Source organism: Macrotis lagotis, chromosome 1 (genome assembly GCF_037893015.1).
Source record: "Macrotis lagotis isolate mMagLag1 chromosome 1, bilby.v1.9.chrom.fasta, whole genome shotgun sequence".
NCBI lineage: Eukaryota > Metazoa > Chordata > Mammalia > Peramelemorphia > Peramelidae > Macrotis > Macrotis lagotis.
In genome coordinates this window covers 796,297,617-796,319,227 of record NC_133658.1, presented here as the reverse complement: position 1 = coordinate 796,319,227, position 21,611 = coordinate 796,297,617, and the positions used below count along the sequence as shown (strand labels likewise).

Genomic DNA, 21,611 nt, shown 5'->3' with positions numbered 1-21,611 from the left:
TGAAGGCATGTCCCTAGATTTATGTTTAGCATTTCTTCTTTGAAAGGAATGAGCACTAGATTTGTGTGATTTTTTTTTTTTTAGGTTTTTGCAAGGCAAATGGGGTTAAGTGGCTTGCCCAAGACCACACAGCTAGGTAATTGTTAAATGTCTGAGGCCAGATTTGAACTCAGGTATGCCTGACTCCAGGGCCAGTGCTCTATCCACTGTACCACCTAGCCACCCCTTGTATGATATTTCTGATGAATGTCAGGCTTGTCTGGCACCCCATTATCTTTGTGTGTGTTAGGGGACCCTATACTGTGAAAGCAAGGTATTTTCCCCTGGAGTTCAGAGGCCTCTGTAGTTTGGGATGCTCTGACTCAGTTTATGTGTTTTATAGGTGTTTTCTTTAAATTATGTGTTCTGTGTAGTACAGGCAGAATGGAGCTGTCAGCTATCTCTGCCTGGTTGTGCTTGCTGTTGGTAAATTTTCCACTTCAATTTCCCTTTTCAAATTAGATTTTTTTCTTTTTCCAAAAACTCATGATTTGGAGACACGGGACAGATTTTTTTTCTGAAAATTGTTTGTTTTTGGAGGAGAAAAGGGTTCTATTGTTCTCTTCCTAACATTCTTAAGTTCTGGTCTGAGTTACTGGCAGGGATTTCTCTCTCTCTCTCTCTCTCTCTCTCTCTCTCTCTCTCTCTCTCTCTCTCTCCCTCTCTTCCTCTCTCTGTCTCTCTGTCTCTGTCTCTGTCTCCGTCTCTGTCTCTGTCTGTTTCTCCTTCTCCCTCTCTACTTCTCTCCTCGTCTTTCCCAAAAGCAACTGGTGAGCAGTGAGCAAAAGATTGAAACCTCCTTCCCTTTTCTAACCAGGAGAAATGACTTTCCTACCTGAGTATTGCTTGAATTTAGCCAGCTATGACCTATTGTCTTTTAGTATAAGAAGAGACATTCTTCTTTCCTATTTAAAACTGGACCACTCAATTTTTAAATCTTGTTGCAGTCTCTCCCTCTGTAGTTCTCCCTCCTTATCTCATTCACATTAGAGGTTTTTCCCTCCTGCATCTCTCAATTCTAGCCCTAAATCTAAAGAGGATAGAACAGGCTAGCTTATATTCTGAAGTAAAAGTTTATTTAAAAAAAAAAAGAGAAAGATTTTGGTTTAATTGGCTATTTTTTTTTAGATTTTTTTCAAGGCAATGGGGTGAAGTGGCTTGCCCAAGGCCACATGGCTAGGTAATTATTAAGGATCTGAGACCTATTTGAACTCAGGTACTCCTGACTCCAGGGCCGGTGCTCTATCCACTGCACCACCTAGCCACCCCTTAATTGGCTATTTAAAGGTTACAAATTATAGATTATTTTATGTATAATGTTCTGTTGACAAAAGCATATTGTAGAAATTTAGAATTCATACTCAAATTATATAAAGCTTAAATACATTTTTAAATCTGTGTTTTAAATTTTAAATTAAATGTCTTATTCCTCTCCATAAATTGATAAAGTAACTTGAAAATATTTTGTTCCTGGATAGTGAGTAGTCTAAAGGGTCCAAAAAAAAGTATATCTGAGTTATAACAAAGACAATTTAATGTGGAAGATAAGTTTAATATTTAATTACTGATTGGCTATTTGAAATCTTAATATATATGAAGTACGTAAAGAAATTAAAATTGATCCTAAAATTATTTTCTGATCAATCCAAATTAGCACAGTTTAAAATAACTAATAATAATAATAATTTAAATTAGAGTTCTATATGTGTTGCAGCAGTTCTCTAGTATCCACTGAGAAGAGGTCACTGGGTTTTCCTTGGGGTTTGTGGTGGCTAGGCCAGAACTCCTAAAATCTCACTACATAGGATGCCAGTGCACAATCTCTGTTCTATTAAAAACTGTCTCTTTGAACAATGCTAGTTTGGTGAGTTCTCATGAAATAATCAAGTATTGGTTTCAGAATAAAGAATGGAAACTGAAAAACTTATTCTGATATTAACTGTTTTTCAGCTAAAAACTACAGGAAAAAAAGGTTTTGTTCCCTTTTGTTTTTGTAGGGGGAAAAAAAGAGGAATACATGTATTAGGAACTTGATATATATTTAGTAATGCACAGAAAAATCAACCCCCATATATATGGTCATTTAATTAAAGTGGTGATCATATAGCTTTAATACATTTCTTTTTTTTTTGGCTTCCCTTTAAGTCATTATATTCATGTTGTCATAAAGAAATTTCAATGTCCCAGGTTCAAGATAATTTTCAAAACATCCTCAAACTAGTCATGTCCTTTTAAAGACTTTGGGTTTCAAACTCAAGTAGATAAAACTGGATACTAAGAATACAGATATTTCTGGGTTAGTGTTTGTTTTTTTACCAATTTACATTTCACCAATCTAATTATCCAAGGTTTGTAAGTAACATCCATATTTCACTTTTCCCTTCCTTGATATTACATTTCTCACTTCCAGTTTATCAACTTCAGGTATTAATTTTTCCATTTCAGTTGATATTCACCATAAGCAACATGAAACCAGCTTTGCAGGGCATAGCACAGTGGTGTGTACATAGTAGGTACTCAGATAGTTGCATTAATTGATAAAGTAACCTTTTACTAATGCACATGCACCACCTAGTGGCAAAATATATCCAAGTTTTACCATTGTAGAAAAAAATAATTGTGTTTTTAGTTTCACAGAAACTAAATTAGAAATCACTGTTTCATGGAAGGCACTGTGGTAAAAATAGAGACTGTCCCTATCAAATATAAGTGTACTAGAGACTAAAATAAAGCTACATAAAAATGTTAGTAAAAAATCAAAAAGTCCCATTCCTACTTGACACTTTCATGTGATTTTAAAAAAGAAGTGAGAGGCATAAAACTGTACCGAACCAGATAAAAATATAATGGGGAAATGTTTATCAAAATAAACAAAAATATGATAAAGCAGGTATGTTAATATCTAGTTCTCTAAGTCAATATGTGGCCCTGCAGAGACTCATTTCTATTTGAGTTTGACATCTTTGGTAGAGAGGAAAGAATACTGGGTTCAAGAACAAGCTCTGTCATTTCAGAACTAACATCAGAGAAACACTGAACTTCTCTGGGCACCTTAAATTTCTCATCTATAAAATGTGGACAATAATAATCACTTTATAAACTGTGAGATGAAACATTACATAAATGAGTTATTATTCTAGCAACAAGAATTTAAGCAATATGGACAGCACTGTTTAGACAAAAATAAATAAATAAAGGGCTCATGAGATGGCAGATTCCATAACAAAGTCATTTTTTATATGACAACAGAATCAAAACACTGCATCTTCCACATCAGTGCGTAGATGTGATTCAAATTCATCCTTATGCTCGCGTTTATTTATTTTTTGCCTATCATTATACAAAGTACTAAGATTTTTGTATATTTCCTGGCAGTTTTTGCACACTTCTGTGTCATTTTTTTTTTGCTGGAGAAGACTGGCCACATCTCCCTGAAGGTTATGCTCAAAATATGCCAAAGTACGATTAAATAGACCAAGAAAATCAATTGTACTGTTTGATAGTTGTTCATTATTACTCATGAAACGATTTGCACAATTTGCTTCCTTCCAAGTGGTATTAAAAAACTCGAATAGAATCACTACAATTTGTATCCTGTCTGACATCAGGAGATTTTGGGCACAATTATGGCTCTCTGACATATTCCCGGCGGCTCGGCTGATGTGGACTGATGTCACCACTTGCTGGTGACCTGCCCGAAGAGCCGGATGCGCTCTGGCAGAGGCGCACGGGCCGCGCGCCAGGCAGCCCGTCAGCTCCGCGCTGCCCCGGGCCAAGGCCAGCAGCAGCTCCCGGCACTCGGGCTCCAGCTCGGGCAGGGCCGGGGGCAGCGGCGGCGGCGGCGGACCGAGCCCCGGGCCCCGCAGCAGAGACAGGGACAGGTCGTGCGCCTCCAGCAGCCGCGGCTCGGACCAGGGGCCCGGGGCGGGCGCCGGCAGCAGCACGAGCAGCAGCTGCCTCCACAGCAGCGCCCCTCGCGAGCCCATGGCTGGGTGGCCCGTCGGCTCAGCCCCCAATACATTTCTTAATTTATGTAATCCGATTACAATTCCCTTCAAAACTAAATTTCCAGATACATGTATTCCTTTATTGAAAGTTTTTTTTTTTTTTTTTCCGGGGGAAGACTTTTATTTTCATTAGAAACAACAACGTTTACAAACTAGTACAAACATTGGTCGAAGAAAAGACAATCTAATTTCTAACAATCATGTTTTTAAATTACAGGTTAGAATTGGGACAAAATGAGAGATCACTACATTTATTTTGCTTCCAATTTTACAAAGATAAACCCGAATATTATATATGTTCTAAAACCAGTCATTCTACTTTGGCTTGACCATGTTCCTTCTATGCAATTGTGAACATCTCCCTTTTTACTCAAAAGATCACAGTGCCTAAGATCCTTAGGGAACTAAAACTGAATTACTGGTTATCTGTGACTTAATTCTCAATGCATATTCACATCAGGAGGAGGAAATATGCTACAATATTAACCACCCCTACCTAAAGTATATGTGGTCCCACATATTCTGACTAAATTATATTTAATAAACAAATTAAAAATTAATTGGAGATTAAATAACAATCTTTAAGAGTAGATTGATTAAAAAAGTCATAGAAGCAATCATTTCATTAAAGAGAATGATGATAATAATGAAACAATATATCAAAACAAAAAAGAAAAAGCAGTGATCGGAGGACAATTTTTATCCTTATATCTCTAAACCACAAAAATGAAGAAAGAGCAGACTAATTAGAATTGTATATGCAATTTAAAAAAACTAGTAAAAGAAAACACCAACAAAATCCCCAATTAAGGATTGAATTAAAAATTCTAAATAGGATGAGATTAACAAAATTAGTATAAAAACCCATTGAATTCATAAGTAAAATTAGGAGTTGGTCTGTAAAAAAAATAGTAAAAGATGAAACCTTGGTAAAATTGATTTTAAAAAGAGAGAAAAGAAAAACTAATGAAAAGATCGGATATACTACTAACAAAGATGAAAGTAATTATAAGGAGTTATTGTGCCTAAATATTTGCCAAAAATCTTCAAAATATAAGGGAATTGGAAAAATACTTTCAAAAATTATAAATTTCTTGGATTAGCAAAAGAGGAAATAGAATATCTAAAAAGACATTTTCAAAAAAATCAAATAGGCAAAAAGACATTTTCAAAAAAAATCAAATAGGCAAATGAGATTTTTAAGAAAAAGTCACCAAGAACAGATAGATTTATATATGAATTCTATTAAATTATAAAGAAGAATTAATTCAAATATTAAATAATTTGGAATAGGAGGCAACGAATGGATCTTACAAACTCCTTTAATGAAACAAATATGATAATGATGCCCAAATCAGGAAGATTTAAAACAGAGGAAGAAAATTTTAGACCAATTTGATTAATGGATATGGATGCCAAAATTCTAAATAAAATATTAGCTAAAATATTGCAGCAATATACTACAAATACTATACAGTATAATCAATTAGGATTTTTACCATTGCACTCTGCATAAGAATGTAGGGATACTATACAATGAGGAAACTATTAACATAAATGATTATGTTAATAATAAATAAATAAATCATAGTATTATATTAATAAATACAGAAAAGGTTTTTCATGTAGTACAATACATTTCTATTTAAAAAGCACTTTAAAAGCATGAATGAATTTTTCCTTAAATTCAGAAAAAGCAGTTATTCAAAACTATTAGCAAGCATTATTTCCAAATTAGAAGATTTCCCTGTAAGATTGGGTGTGAAACAAGGATGCCCATTGTCACTATTATTCAATAGCAATAAAGAAAAAGATATAGAAGGATTCAGGCTAGGCAATGAAGCAATAAAAGGTACCCTTTTTGCAGATGATATAATGAAATACTTGGAAAATTTCAAAGACTCAAAAAATTAATTGAAACAATAATTTTAGTAGAATAGCAAGATATAAAATAAATCCCCAGTAATCAACATTCCTATAAATCACAAACAAAATCCCACAAAAAAAGAGATAGTCAGAAATGCCCTCATTTAAAATAACTCTAAGCAATGTAAAATGCCCAAGCCTCATTTTATAAGCAAGGCAATTATTTTGAGGACAGCTGGGATTTGCTCAACATGTCAAGATAGAAGCAGGACATGAATTCAAATTCCTTGAAGAACAGTTGGGAATTTCCCAGGATTCTTCCCCTCTGTGGCTTCTAGGACTTCTCTGACATCTGTCCCATCCTGAGGAAAGAAGAGACATTAAATGAGGTCTACAAGGCTTCTCTCTGGGCAGGTCCCTTCAGGGTCTCAACAAAGCACTTTCCAGACTCTACTTCTCTTTCCCAACAAGGGACCCACGTGTGCTGGTGATGAAGGTCCTGGGCCTTAGACAGGAGAGTAAATGGGGAGAATGACTTCTGTTCATCCCACAAATGTGTCTGTGTGGAAAGTGATTTCACCAAAGAGGGAATAAAATATTCAGATGTTCATGGTCCTGGGAGAACCTCTCCCTGCTCCAGTGACTATATTGACATATTGACTCCACAAACCCCCACCAGTGGTCTCTGATTCTCTGCTGTTTTGTCCCTGCTTCTCCACACAGGAACATTCACAGTTTCTGGTCCTCTGGTCCAGCCCATCCTGGCCCTGGTGGGGGAAGATGCCTTGCTCACCTGTCACTTCTCTCCCAAGATGGATGCTCAGGGAATGACTGTAAAGTGGGTCAGTGGCCCCCTGGTTGTGGTCCTGTACCACAGAGGGCAGGAGATGGAGGATGTCCAGGCCCCTGCATTCCAAGGGAGGACGAAGGTGCTGACACAGGACATGGCAGAAGGGAAGGTGACTGTGAGGATTCACCAGGTCCAGCTCTCTGACTCTGGCCAGTAGACCTATTATTTCCAAGCAGGCACCTTTCACAATGAAGACAGATTTGAACTTCAAGTAGCAGGTGGGTCCTCCCAGGGTCACAGGGTTTTTTTAGACATACAGACAAGACACAGATTTTTAGAGTATTTAAGGTACTTTCCATCCATTGTCTCACTGGATCCTCACAATTACTTGTGGATGTCACAGTGACAGATCTCACAGACTGAAGCCCAGGTTTGTTCTCAGCTCCTCAGGGTTCTCTGCTGTTTTTAATGGGGTTTGGGGTGTCCAGTCTCTGTCACTGGCTTAAGGCTCCACCAATGATGTTTTCCCAATTTTAGAAGCTTTTCTGTATTCTTAGTCCATGTAATCTTTTAATAGTCTGAGACCTGGGATAAAAAGCTGGACTTAATATTTAATTTTACAGTGTCATGAGAACAAACATACAAAGGACACTTTTCCTGATGTCTGAGGACATCATCCTTCCCACATGAGCCACTTCAGTCTCTGCAGACTTGGGGGGGGGGGGGGGTGGAGCAGGGTTATATTCAGATCTTAGCCCAATTCTTGCATAGTTTAATCTCACCACATTCCAAGTTCAAAGCCCCCTGGACTCCAGGTCTAGGCCGCCTGGCTTCTCAGGGCTTCCCCACCTGGGCTGGCAGCAACATTGAGCCTGGTTCTTCCCTCCAAGGTCTCCATGGCTTGAGTCTGGGATTCCTGGAAGTGACAAGGACCAAAACTTAGCCCTTGTCCCGAGTCTGTTTCTGGAAGAACACAGGATCTAACAGGAGAGGGCAAGAGAGTCCTTCCTTACCTAGCTCAGATCATGGTACTTGTGCTTATGGATGGATGGGACTCTGATCTCCACAGGACACAGATGGAAGGAAAGGGAGGAAGGGAGGGAGGGAGAGAGAGAGAGAGAGAGAGAAATGGACAGATAGACAAGAATCAATTGTAGCTTAGTATTTTCAAGTCACAGCCTGTTTCAGCACAGCAACCAACAGAAAGTGGTTTGCCCACCCAAGTGGAAACACAAACTTCCTCCCTGGAGTCTCCCACCTGGTCCTCTTCATATCAGCTCAGCTGGGCAGGCACAAAGCACAACCCTCTTTTCCTTCTGTCTCTATTTCAAATATTTCTGTCCTTACTAATAGTCAGACTACATTTTGAACCCAGGTGCTGTCCCCAGATCAGATCCATCCTCTCAGGTCTCTGGGCAGCCAGGAGGGACATCCTTTCACCTGATTCCCCAATATCTATAGTAAGGAATCTCAGAGCACAGATTCAGAAATTAAGCACAATCATTCCTAAATACAAAATTTTCCAGAATCAATAAAGGTGGAGATTTTTACAATGATGATAAAATATTATTGCCTGTTTAACCTCAGTCTTTCAGGGTCTTTCTCAAGTCAGTTTCTGTAGTGATCGCCTGTCCAGCAGGGGATGGATTTGGCCCAGGGAGAAATGAAAATACATTACACTCAGCTGGGTGTGTCATCAGGACATCTGATCGAGTCCGTTTATTGTAAACATTAAACAGTTCTTATAGAAGAAAATTACAAAATTAGCATACAGGATAAAAACAATGATGTAATTTTGTTATGGGCAGGAAGTAACCCAGCAGGATGTGACCCAAGTCAAGTTCAGAAACAGGGCTTATCGAATAGTGAGGCCAAGAATGAAGTAGTTGTGTTGCCAAGTCAGAGTTCTGTGGAAGCTTTCAGCTCAAGGGTCAAAAGAGCTCAAGTTATTTTGGTCAGAACTGGCCTCATGACCCCCAAACTTGCTTGAGCAACCTCTACAAGTTTCTCTCAAGCAAAAGCAAAAGCAAAGACAAAGAGGAATGGATCCCCTCTGGGACCCAAGCCAGGACCCCTGAGCTTTTCAAACCACATGGAGCTCTGCCAACAGGGAGCTCGTTCAGGTCTGGGGTTTCCCACTGACAGGTTGGGGGACCCACTCTCTGATCTGGACCTCAGAGACCTGGGATGAAAGGCCTGAACTGACCCCAGATGCCTGTACTGAAGAGGGTGTGGAGCAACCAAGGATGTCTGTCTGGTCTTCTGCCCATGTTCTGTGCACATCAGTCCAACCACAAATATTCACTAAGTGTTTCTCATGAGTCCAGCCCAGGGTTGTTGGGAAGACAAGAGAAGCATCATGATTTTTGCTCCTAAGGGATTTATTGTCTATGGGAGAATGATGGGAGAGGCCCATCACTCTCCCATAGTCTATATATATATATGTGTATATATATATATATATATATATATATATATATATATATATATATATATATAGAGAGAGAGAGAGAGAAAGAGACAATAATATACATATATATTATATGTAGTATAGATTTATATATTTACTAAACAAAATATTAGATATGATACAATGAGATTCTTAGTACTTATTCAGCCCATAATGAACTCCATTAAAACACCAAGGAAAACTCGAATTCTCATCCAGACTCAGATACTTCCTAGGTGTGTGAGCCAGGACAAGTCACTTAACCTCTGCATTATCTGTAAAATGAGGATCAAATGAAATACTATTTTTAAGTGTATTGTCCACTTAAATCACCATGTTGTTGATATTGTTCTGTTGTTCTGTCCTTGACCACATCTGGGATTTTAATAATAAGGACACTGGGCAGGTTGCCATTTCATTCTCCAGCACTTTGGATAGATGAAGAAACTGAGTCAAACAGGGTTAAATGCCTGAGCCAGGGTTACATAGTTGGGTCATGTCTGAAGGAGAATTTGAACTCAAGTCTTCCCAACTCTAGGCCCAGAACTCTATCCACTGAGCCACCAAACTGCCCTAAAAATGTCAGCTCTTATTTTTGTTACTCTTATCATTTATTAACAGCTTATTGTTTTCATGTCCTTGTGCTTAATGCTGAGGGAGAGAGAATGTTTACATTGAACCAAACCCTGCCCTCAAGAAGCTCTGTCTTTAGTAAGGAGGTAAGAGATACAAATACATATAACAATATATGCCTAGGAAAGGATTCTGGGACACTGGTCTAAAAATTCCAAGGGCTCCAGATTTTCTCCATGCACAAGTCAAAGAAGCACCTTGGGATGAACATGGATTGGTGGAAATAAGCAAGGGATGCTCAGAACAGTGATTTTCTTGGGCCACCTGATAAAGTTCTGCAGTGTAGATGCTTCTAGGCTAGCTCCCTGAGACAACAAGAGGAGCCCTGGGTAGAGGAAGCCTCTGCTCCAGCCCCAGGAACCCTAACCTCCTGCAGAGGGAGCAGAGGAAAGGGGACCCTCTGCTGATAAGGACCCTCAGGCCCAGCTGAACTGGACAGGAAGTGGTGAGGATGGCCGATGGCTGTGGACACTTAGGGGAAAACTGAGTTCTCTGACTTAATTCCAGACCACAGGGAGAATTGAAGGACATGGTCACCAGAGGGTCTTTAGTGAGTTAGAGCATTTCCAGCTTAGTGGGCTGAGGGGCCACAGCTGCAACTTGGAGAGAGATGTACATAAGCTAGGTCCAGGACAATGCTCCTGAGGCCAGAGGCACCATCCCCCACAATGCAGGACTAGAGGGGAATATAATAAGTTACTAAATTTTTCTTAAATGAGCAGAAAAAGGAGAAAGAACCCAAACATGGGTAGTTATTATTGAAATAGAGAAGATTAGGGTACTCTTCAAAGAAAGATGCTGAAGCAAAAAAAAAGGGCTTTCCTAACCCAAAAAGTAACCTCAAAGGGCAACCTGTTCAAAAAAAATTCATAGAACTCAAAAAATACTTCAAGAATCTAATAAGAGAAAGAATCAGGAAAAAAATAAACAGAAAATAAGAAAAATCCAAAAAATAAGGTTGTGAAAAGAAAGTAAACTAATTGGAAAAAAAGAGAACCAGAATCTTGAGGGAAAAAATGACTCTTTGCAAATTAGAATTGGCCAAGAGAAAGTTATTCAAGTTATAAGAGAACAAGAAATAATAAATCAAAATATAAAGAATGAAAAATAAAGAAAATGTGAAATACCTCATAAGAAAAACAACTGATTTGAAGAACAAATAAAGAAAACATGAGAATAATGAGACTATTTGAAAGCTATGAACAAAAAAAGAATATACAATAATACAAGAAATAATTAAAGAAATTTATCCCAAAGTGTTAGAACAAAAGGGGAAAGTAGCAGGAGAGAAATTTCCCCAATCACCTCCTGAAAGGGCACCTAAGGAGGAAAATTAATGAGAATAACAGGAAAATTTTTAAAATAGTTTAAGAAATAAATATTAAAAACAACAAAAAAATTAAATTTGAGGGAACCACGCATATTCGTCATACAAGACCTACAGTAGTTAACATACAAATAAAGTGTGAGAGGAAGTACTAATGCAAAGGAATAGATGGGGAAGGAGAGCTGGGAGATCCAGAAACATACTCTTAGTGGGAATGGGTTAAAAAGGGAACAATACATGCATTTATGTATGTATTTTATATACATATATATATATAATGTATATAATAGATTCCAACATATGTCATATATGTATAAAAAGTGTTTTAAATTCAGAAAGAAATAAGAAGAGGGTATAGCGAGGATAGTGAATTAGAAGGTATGGGAATGATCATGTTTGTCCTTTATTCTTGAAGAAGACCATGACATTGGAAAGGTGATGCCATGATAAAATTATGAATTGTATTCAATTGAGACTTACTTTCTCCTCCATAGTCATCTGGGTGCAATGGTCAGATATAGATCAAGACAACTGGAGATGACACTACATGCAAGGCAATCAAGGTTATGTAACTAGTCCAAGGTCACACAGTTATTAAGTGTCAAGTGTCTGAGGCCAGATTTGAACTCCCATCCTGGCTCCAGGGCTGGTGCTCTATTCACTTTGCCACCTAGCTGCCCTGGGGAAGAGAATAGGAGAAGAAGGTATATAAAAGAGTGGGTAATTCAATAGGCAGGGGGAGGTACAGAAGAGTGTGTAAGGGAGGGATTTGGGGAAGGTCAGTCAGTTAAGGAATAGGAGCATAAGGTAGCAAGTAGAAATAAAATAGAGGAGTGAAAAGGGGTTGTTGCTTTCGGGAAGTGTTATAAAAATGAGAGATACACACAAACTACATTTTTAGATATTTATGAATATGTATGTATATTTGTATTTGTATATGGGTATGATAAATATATATGAATATGGTTGTGTATGTGTGTACTAAGTATGTGTGTTTATGTAGGTATGTATGTATAGGTCCATGCTTAATTGTAGCTCACCTGGAGGTGGGGAGGGAAAAAATAAAAAGTGCACAGCAGAGAACAGAAGAAAACCTACAAGGAAACAAAGATGGACAATTTTGAACACAATGTGAGATATTTATTATATAGACTTTGTTGAAATGGAAATTTCTTACTTTATATTATGAATTCTCTCATATTTTGCTGCACACATGAATGGATTTTTTTAAATTAAAAAAAATATGCATAGTGAATTAGTAGACTGAAAAATTAAATGCTATTCAAATAAGTTAATCACCTACTTTATATGACATTTCTCCTAAGTGATATTTGAAAGTGAGCTTTGTTACAGATGAGGGACAGGAAAGACATCAATGGGCAGTGGCTTCTGAGATGGGCTTTAGAGGAGGATGAGTAGCTAAATAGAAAGAAAGAAGGAAGATATCTCACTAAAAGGAAACAGAAGGAACATATCTCACTAAAAGGAAACAGAATCATCATTATCATCATTGCTAGCACTTCTAGAAAATATTTGTAAAATGCTTTCAAAATATTCAAAAAAATCAGTAACATTTATGAAGCACCTACTATATATCAGGCTCTGCTAATCCTGAGGAATACAAAAGGACATAAAAGACATTTGCTGGGGTAGCTAGGTGGTACAATGGATAGAGCACCTGCTGGAGTCAGGAGGACCTGAGTTCAAATGTGACCTCAGACACTTAATAATTGTCTAGCTGTGTGACCTTGGGCAAGTCACTCTTAACCCCATTGCCTTGAAATAAAATAGAATAAAATAAGACAGTCACTGCCCTCAAGAAGCTTTCAGTCTAATGTGAGAGACAACATGCTAACTAGAAATATAGAAAAATCACAGAACATAGAGAATAAATAGGAGATAAATAAGGGGAGAGTCTGGAATGTAGAGCAGTTTTCATAGACTTTCTACAGAAGGGGCAATGTTTGTTGGAACTTGAAGGAAGCAGGGAGGTCAGTGATCAGAGTGGAGAAAGGTAGGGACAGCTAGAGAGAATGTCCAGAGATGGAAAGTCTTGTTAGTAGAGCAGTCAGGAGGCCTGTGTCACTGACTGAAGAGTCTGTGCTGGGGAGTAAGAAGAATGAAGACGGGGTTGGAAGGGTCTGGGCTAAGAAGGGCTTTGAATTCAGAACATTCAGAGCATTTAAATTGGCTCTTTGAGACAACATGAAGCCACTAGACTTTATTGAGTAGTATAGTAACACAATCAGGCTTGGACTTTAAGAAAATCACATCAGAGGCTTCATAAAGGGTGGATTGGAGGGGAGAGACTAGACTCCCCAACAGCCATTGTAGTAATCTTGGGATGGGGAAGGTCTGAATTAGAGTGGGTGTCAGAAGAGAGAAGGGGCTTCTATAAGGGGTGTTTCAAAGTGAAATGAGAGACCTTGACCATGCACTGAATGTAGGGGATGAGAGAGAAGAAGGAATCCAGAATGACTGAGGCTGAGGGGCTGAGCGGCAGTGCTCCCTATACAGTCATATTGAAGGTAGAATGTGGGGAAGGTCTAGGGAGAAGATAATGAATTCTGTTTGGACACATTGAGTTTAAGATGTCCACTGGGCATGCAGACTAGCATCTGAAAGGAAGTTAGAGACCTGACAGTGGAGGTCAACAGACAGATTGGGGCAGGAGAGGTGGACTTGAGAATCATCAGCATAGCAACAGTGATTAAACCCACAGAGATGATGAGATGATCTGGTGAAGTTCTCAAGAGGGAGAAGAGAAGAGCACCATGGACAGAGATACCTACAGTCAGAGGATCTGGATGAGGATCTGGATGAGGACCAGCAAATGAGACAGATCAGGAGCTGTCAGAGAGGGTGGAGGAGCCCCAGGATTGGGGGGGACGGGTTTATCCTGAAAAACTAGAGGATGGAGAGGTATCAAGTGGAGAGAGAGGGATCAATAGTGTCAGAGGCTCCAGAGAGAACAAGGAAACTGGTATAGAAAAAGCCACTGAATTTGATAACTAAGTGATTCTTGGAGACTTTAGAGAGAACAGGGTCAGTGGACTGATGAGGTCAGAAGCCAGACTGAAAGGGATTAATAAGAAAGGGTGAAGGGGGCAGCTAGGTGGCGTAGTGGATAAAGCACCAGCCGTGGAGTCAGGAGTACCTGGGCTCAAATCCGGTCTTAGACACTTAATAATTACCTAGCTGTGCGGCCTTGGGCAAGTCACTTAACCCCATTGCCTTGCAAAAAACCTAATAAAAAAATAAAAATAAGAAAGGGTGAGAAAAAGAGGGGGAAGTACCTATTAGAGAGGTCTTTGGAGGAGATGAGTTACAAAGGGCAAGAGAAATGTAACAAACTAGGTGCTAATTGATCCCTATCTTACAGATAAGGAAACAGACAGAGATGAAATATCCTGCCCAGGGTCCCCTAGATAGGAAGTGTCTGACATCAGCTTCAAACTTAGGTCTTATCTACTCCAGAACCAGGGCTCTCTCCCCCTGGGCCACCAGGTGATCTCATGAACCAGGACAGGTGAACTGAGAAGAGCTGGTGTCTCCAGGAGCCACTGAGTTTTCCACTGTGGCCAGGATCCAGAACACTAGGAGAGGAGTCAAGGGCTATGGATAGGAATATAAGATAGCACCATGTCATAGAGGCTTGGAATTTCAGAAAAAAGGAATCTTAGCTTCATACAGAAAGAAGAATATTATTTAAGACAGTGAAAGAAAGGAATGCTGTGGTCATTTCTGGATGAAAAGAAGAGGAGCCTGGAGCCCAGCCTAGGATGGAAATGGGATGGCAGTTGGGATCTAGAGTTAAGGAGACAAGGAGGTCAGTCACTAAATCAATAAACATTCATTAAAGACTCATGGCAGTGAGATGACAGAGAAGACACTCAGACTTGGAACTGGGCACTCAGGAATTCAAACCCTGCAGACATTTACTAGCTGAAGGACACTGCAAGTTAATCAAACTCTCTGCCTCAGTTTCTTTATCAAAAATATTGGAATAATCACAACTAGCATATCTGTAGCACTTGAATGTTTACAAAGCACTAGATAAAAATTCCTGCTTTTTCTCCTCCACCCTGGGGGTGGGATTTTATCTCATCCAGAATGAATACACCAAGGCAGGCAGAGGTCCCAGTTATCACAGACAGTAAATGTCTGAGGCTAGATTAGAACTTGGGTCTTCCTATCTCTACATCCAGTGCTCTGTTTACTCACCTCCCAGAGTTGTTAAGAGGAGTAAATGAGAAAACCTTTGGAAAGTACTTCACAGATCTTGGAGGCTAAATAAATCCCAACTGCAACGATTATTCTTATTGGCATCCATCCTCATCCTCATCATTATGTTGTTATTATTACTAGGATTGTTGGGAGGATCCGTTGAGACAATAATGATAAAGTTCTGAGCCCAAGGTCTGGTGGACAATAAGTTCTAGAGAAATGTGAATAGTTCTTCTATCACATGTGACCAGCATCATGGGGGAGACAAAGAAAAGCTACAACTTGGGCACTGCTCTCCAGGAGTTCACACAAGAATGGGAGAAACAACCTGCAGAGCTGCTCATGTCAAGACAGAGAAAAGACCAGTAGAAGTATCTTGGGGGGGGGGGGGGCTCCTACAGGAAGAAGAGTGGAGCTGAGTCAGGAATGAAGCCAAGGCAGCCAAGAGGCGGAGGGGAGGAGGGATGGCATTCTAAACAGGTGGCACAGCCAATGCAAAACTCCAGAAGGAGGAGAGATGGAGAGTAGAGTCATTTGTGTGAAGAGTCAGGTCAGTGTGAATGAACCATAGAATATATGAAGGAAGATGAGGCAATAAGCCTAGAACAGGAAGTTGAGACTACATTTGGAAGTGCACAAAGATGGAGGTATTTTTACTGGATCCTAGAAGTACCAGGGAGCCGCTGAAGATTCTTGAGCAGGGAATAACCTAGTCAGACCTTCCCATCAGGAAAAAAATCCTTTGGCAGCTGAAAAGGATGGATTGTAGGGAGAGAGACTTGGCAACAGGAGACCAGGGAGATGATATGATAGATATTCCAGCAGAAAGAAGATGAGAGCAAACCAAGGGTGGGGGCTTCCTGAGAGGAGGGGAGAAATAGAAAATGAGGAGTGTTGTGAGGTAGAAACTTCCAGAACTGGCAAGAGTCTGAATAGGTGGGATGAGAGAGAGGAAGAAGGTGAGGAGGACACCAAGGCTGAGACTCCCAATGAATGAGAAGAATGGTGTCATCAGTAGTAGGAGGGATGTTTGGGAGAAGGGGGAGGGGAGGTAGAGGGAAATAGGTTGGCGTTGTTGATGAGATAAGTGAGATTTCCAGGCCAAGAGATCTATGTGAATATGAATATCAAATGATGGGGATGCTCTGAACTCAGATTTGGAGAATAATACCAGCTCTTATTTCTAATAGACTTTTAGGATGAGGATGGAGATGAAGATTACTACTACCAGAGATGTAAGGGGTTTCTAGATGTCACTATGGAGAGAAGGTCTGGAATGGGGAGTTATGAGTTCTAACATAGAAAATACTTGATACTTTGTGAGCCTGGGCACATCATCATCATTTCAATGCTGTCTGACTCAGTTTCCTCAATTGTAAAAAGGGGATAATAATGACACCTACTTCCAGGGTTGTTGTTAGTCTCAAATGAGATAAAACCCATAGCAGAGGATCTGGAACATCATAATCACTAACAATAATTATTTGCTTCCTACTTCCAATGTGATTTAGGTATAATATTATTATAATCTCCATTTCACAGACATACAGATTGATGCTCAGATCAGTCAGTGGTGTACTGTAATGGAATTTATGCAAAAAAAGGTCAAATTCCATGAATCCAGGCCTCTTTCAGCACCCAAACAGTAATGGAGCCAGAAAACTGGTCAGAAGGTGATTACTGGGAGCAGGACTCTGTCACATTGCCCTCTCTCAGTCCTAGATGCCTATACAAGGGTGAGGAAGAACATGTCTCTTTAGAGCATGCAACGTCAGGGGTGTGGGAACTCTGGTCACAGTTGTAAGAATAGAAAGAATGAATCTGGTAACTCACAAATCAGAGAAGAGACCAAGAGAGCAGTAGCTCCTCCTCTCTCTTTAGATCATACCACCTTGAAAGCACCAAAAGCATGTAGACCTCCATAACTAACTCTAAAAACAGCGGCACAAAAAAGCTGAAACTTGAGACAGTATCTTCTCCATCCCAGGAGTACAGCACAAATTTAAGATCAAGTTAAAAGTCAAAAAAATTTCTGGAAAAATGAGCAAACAAAAAAAAAAAATAACCTGACCTGAACAAGTTACCATGGTAATAAGAAAGATGAAGAAAAAAATACAAAACAAGACTTAAAAACAAAGCCTCACAAAAAATGAATTGGATATCAACCCAACAACAATTTCTGCAAGAGTTCAAAGGAAAGTTTAAAAATCAAACAAGAGAGATGGAGGAAAAATTGGGAAAACAAATGAGAGTGATGGAAGAAAATTATGAAGAAAGAATCAACAATTGTTAAAAAGGGACAAAGAAATACTGAAGAAATAACATCGTAAAAAACAGAATAGATCAGGTAGAAAAGAGAGGCACAAAGACCCCGCTGAAGAAAAATACTCCTTAAAAGCAGAATTAGTCTACATTGTTGGTGGAACTGTGAACTCATCCAACCTTTATGGAGAGCAATTTGGAATTATGCCCAAAGGGCAACAAAAATGTGCATACCTTTTGATCCAGCAATACCACTACTGGATCTATACCCTGAAGAGATTATGAAAAGGGGTCAAAAACATCACTTGTACAAAAATATTCATAGCATCCCTGTTTGTGATGGCAAAGAATTGGAAATTAAGTGAATGTCCTTCAATTGGGGAATGGCTTAACAAACTGTGGTATATGTATGTCATGGAACACTATTGTTCTATTAGAAACCAAGAGGGATGGAAGTTCAGGGAAGCCTGGAAGGATTTGCATGAAATGATGCTGAATGAGAAGATTAGCAGAACCAGAAAAACACTGTACACCCTAACAGCACCATGGGGGTGATGATCAACCTTGATGGACTTGCTCATTCCATCAGTGCAATAACCAGGGAAAATTTTAGAGTATCTGTGATAGAGAATACCATCTGTATCCAGAGAAAGAATTGTGGAGTTTGAACAAAGACCAAAGACTATTACCTTCAAATTAGAAAAAAACAATATTATCTTATTATGTAATTTTGCTATCTCATGCTTTATTTTTCTTCCTTAAGGATATGATTTCTCTTTCATCACATTCAACTGAGATCAATGTATACCATGGAAACAATGTAAAGACTAACAAACTGCCTTCTGTGGGGATTGGAAGGGAAGAAGCAAGAATGGGGGGAAAATTGTAAAACTCAGAATAAAAGAATCTCTCTAAAAAAGTAGAATTGATCAAATGAAAAAAGTTTCAAAAATTCTCTGAAAAAAGAGAACTCCTTAAAAGTAATAAAAATCATCAAACGTATCTATTCTCATTAAAGGAAATTGCCATTCAAAGGTGTCCTATATCATTCAAAACCCCATGCTGAACCAAAAGAAAGGATGTAAACTACAGCTGATAATTTAGAAACTATGAAACCATCCATAGAAGTAAAACTGGAAGGAACTTTGGAGGACCATTTTTCAATCTCCTTCATTTTACAGAGGAAGACATTAAAGCCTAGAGAAAGAATGAATAAATAAGGAAGGAAAAAGTGAGATAGTTCCTGACCTTGAGAAGCTTCCTATCCAACAAAAAAGAAAATAGGGAGAGAGCTGTGGTTAGGCAAGGGAGCTGTGGTTTGGGGACTTTGAGAAGTGGGCCAGGAGGTCAGGGCATTTGACACTTTTCCTAGAGGCAATGGTTAGACCAAGATGATGTAGAAAGGTAAAAAGAGTGCGTCTAGGTGTAGATACTGGGCCGCAGTATCTATGACCAAGAACAGTTAAAAAGAAAAGGGGAAAGGACTTGCCTGCAGCAACACAGGAGGAGGATGGTAGAGCCAGGTCCAGGAGCCAAGTCCGTCAGGTCTCATAGAGACTCTGTTCCTTATAGTCTGAGAATGTCCTATCATAATCCATATAGTTCTAAGATATTAAACCATCTTCTTCTGACAATACCTTTGCAGGATCAGCCCCCTCCCAATTCTAGACTGGGAGATCCAGACAGACCTATCCATCTGAGCAGATGACCAGAGCCCCTGATTCCCCAGGGAAATGATTTCTCCTCCATATAGAGACCTCCCATGGCTCTCTGACTCTTTCTTCTTCTAACTCAGCTGCATAGCCAATAATCACCAGGCAAAACCAGCCTAGGAGCCTCTGCACCTGTAAGTCATCTCTGGGCGCTGCCAGGGCAGAGGCTAATGCAGAGTCTCCCTTCAAGTAACTGAGGACACCTGGTGCCTTCTTATCCCCATACCAGCATCCACAAAGCTTTCCTCCCTTTCTGACCACACAAAGGAGTCAGGAGAAAGAATGTCTTGTCCACAATGGGATCACAGGAAGAAGTGGGTCCACAGAAAGTAGCAACTGATCCAGAAGTGAGAGCTTCATCTGCTGGGCCCCAACCATGCAAACAAATACTCTAAATCCTTGGTCTACATTGTCCCCTGATCTTCTGCTCTGTCCCTAGAGCACCAGAGAGGAGCATTCTCAGGGTCCTGCTCAGCCCATTCAGGCCAAGCAGGGGGAAGACATCACACTCTCCTGTGAACTCGCCCCTTGTAAAGTGGTTCAGACACCAGACCCTCGTGCACAGATTCCCCAGTGGGGAGAAGCTAGAGGAATCCCAGGGGAGAATGGAGCTGCTGATGAATGGCATGAATGAGGGGAAGGTGACCTTGAGGATCCAGCAGGTCCAGGTCTCTGACCGGTCCATATACTTGCTATGTCCTGTCACCTGAGAATTATGATGAAGTCCACATTGAATTGCAGGTAGCAGGTGGGTCCTATAGTGTTTTTGAGTTTGTTATGAATCTCAGACTGTTACAGTTAAAAGTGATGTCAAAAAGTCAAAAGCCCTCAATTTAAAAATGAGGAAAATGGGACATATGTGAATTGAATTCATAATTATATAGAATATGCTCAATTTTTCCAACCCAATAGAAATATACAATGGGATTTCAAATAATGCCATCACTTTAGGAAATTCCCCCTCAGTAAACATCTGAATTTCCCTCTACAATGAAGGTGTAGATCATTTGGGACATAATTTAGTCCAATTCCATCAACTTTTATTTCAATTTAGTTCAGTCTATGGTTATTTAAAAATTTAGTTCAATCCCATGATTTAGTTCCATCTAAAAATCGATGGTCTAGAGATCCCTATACTTTAGTGGAAGAACTGGAAAGTTTAGATAAGACAAGTCCCCCCACCCACCCACCCCACCTCCCTGCCCTCAGTTTGCTCAGTTTAGGCATTTGTCACCTTAGTATGAAAAGAAAAATACATTATTAGAATATATCATAATAGGGGCAGCTAGGTGGTGCAGTGGATAAAGCACTGGCCCTGGAGTCAGGAGTACCTGGGTTCAGTTCTGGTCTCAGACACTTAATAATTACCTAGCTGTGTGGCCTTGGGCAAGCCACTTAACCCTGTTTGCCTTGCAAAAACCTAAAAAAAAAAAAAAACAAGAATATACCATAATACTAGATAAGTGCTTGAGAAGAGTGCTAAATGAAATGAGATGTGAAGACTGATGATGATGTTAGTGACTCAGTAATCAGCAAAGGCTTCCTGGAGGTGATGGTGATTACTTTGAATTTTGAAGGAAGAGAAGGAGGAAGGGCATTGCTAGCACAGGGAACTGTAAAGGCATGGCACAAGATGAGCAGACCATTATTAAAGTACAAGGTCTGGTCCAGTCTCACCTAAGCACAGAGCATATGGAGGAAGAAGGGTAAGATTAGAATGGAAGAATGACAGCAAGGAAGTTTATCCCAGTATAAAGACCAAGCTAAGTAGGGTGAGCTCCACAGCAAAGAGCCCCCAAAGATGTTGTAGGGCAGGAATGTTGTGGGGTAGGTCCATGTGCATGTCAGGTGAGCCTGGCAGCTGAGAGAAGGGTAGAGGGAGGGAGTGGAGGTGGGGAATCATGTAGGAAAGCTAATGGAAGATTCCAAGAAGGGGACAACAAAGACTTTGGCCAGCATGGTGAGAATAGGGAGGAAGAGGAAAGCCCAGGAAGCTGTTTTGGAGACAGGACAAACTGGCAGTGATTTTGTTATTTGATATGAGGGAGACAGTGGGCATCAGAGAGTCTTCAGTTGTAGGGGAATGGTTGAATCATGGTGCCTATGGTTTTAAAATGGTAAAATCAAGGACAAGTTTAAGAAGGAAAAAATATAAATTAAGTGCTTCCTATGGAGAATTTGAGGTAGTGAAGTTTTTTTGTCATCAATATGATTTTAAATTCCCAAATATTTAGTTTATTTGAGAATCTGTTCTTTATTATTCTAACTTTTATATTTACCAATGTTTCTTTTTGTTTTT

General features: G+C 39.6%; 1 pseudogene; it reads right to left on the bottom strand.

The window, feature by feature from the left end:
• Window positions 1-3,290: 3,290 nt before the first annotated feature.
• Window positions 3,291-4,025, bottom strand: LOC141507114 (osteopetrosis-associated transmembrane protein 1 pseudogene; annotated as a pseudogene).
• Window positions 4,026-21,611: the final 17,586 nt, after the last annotated feature.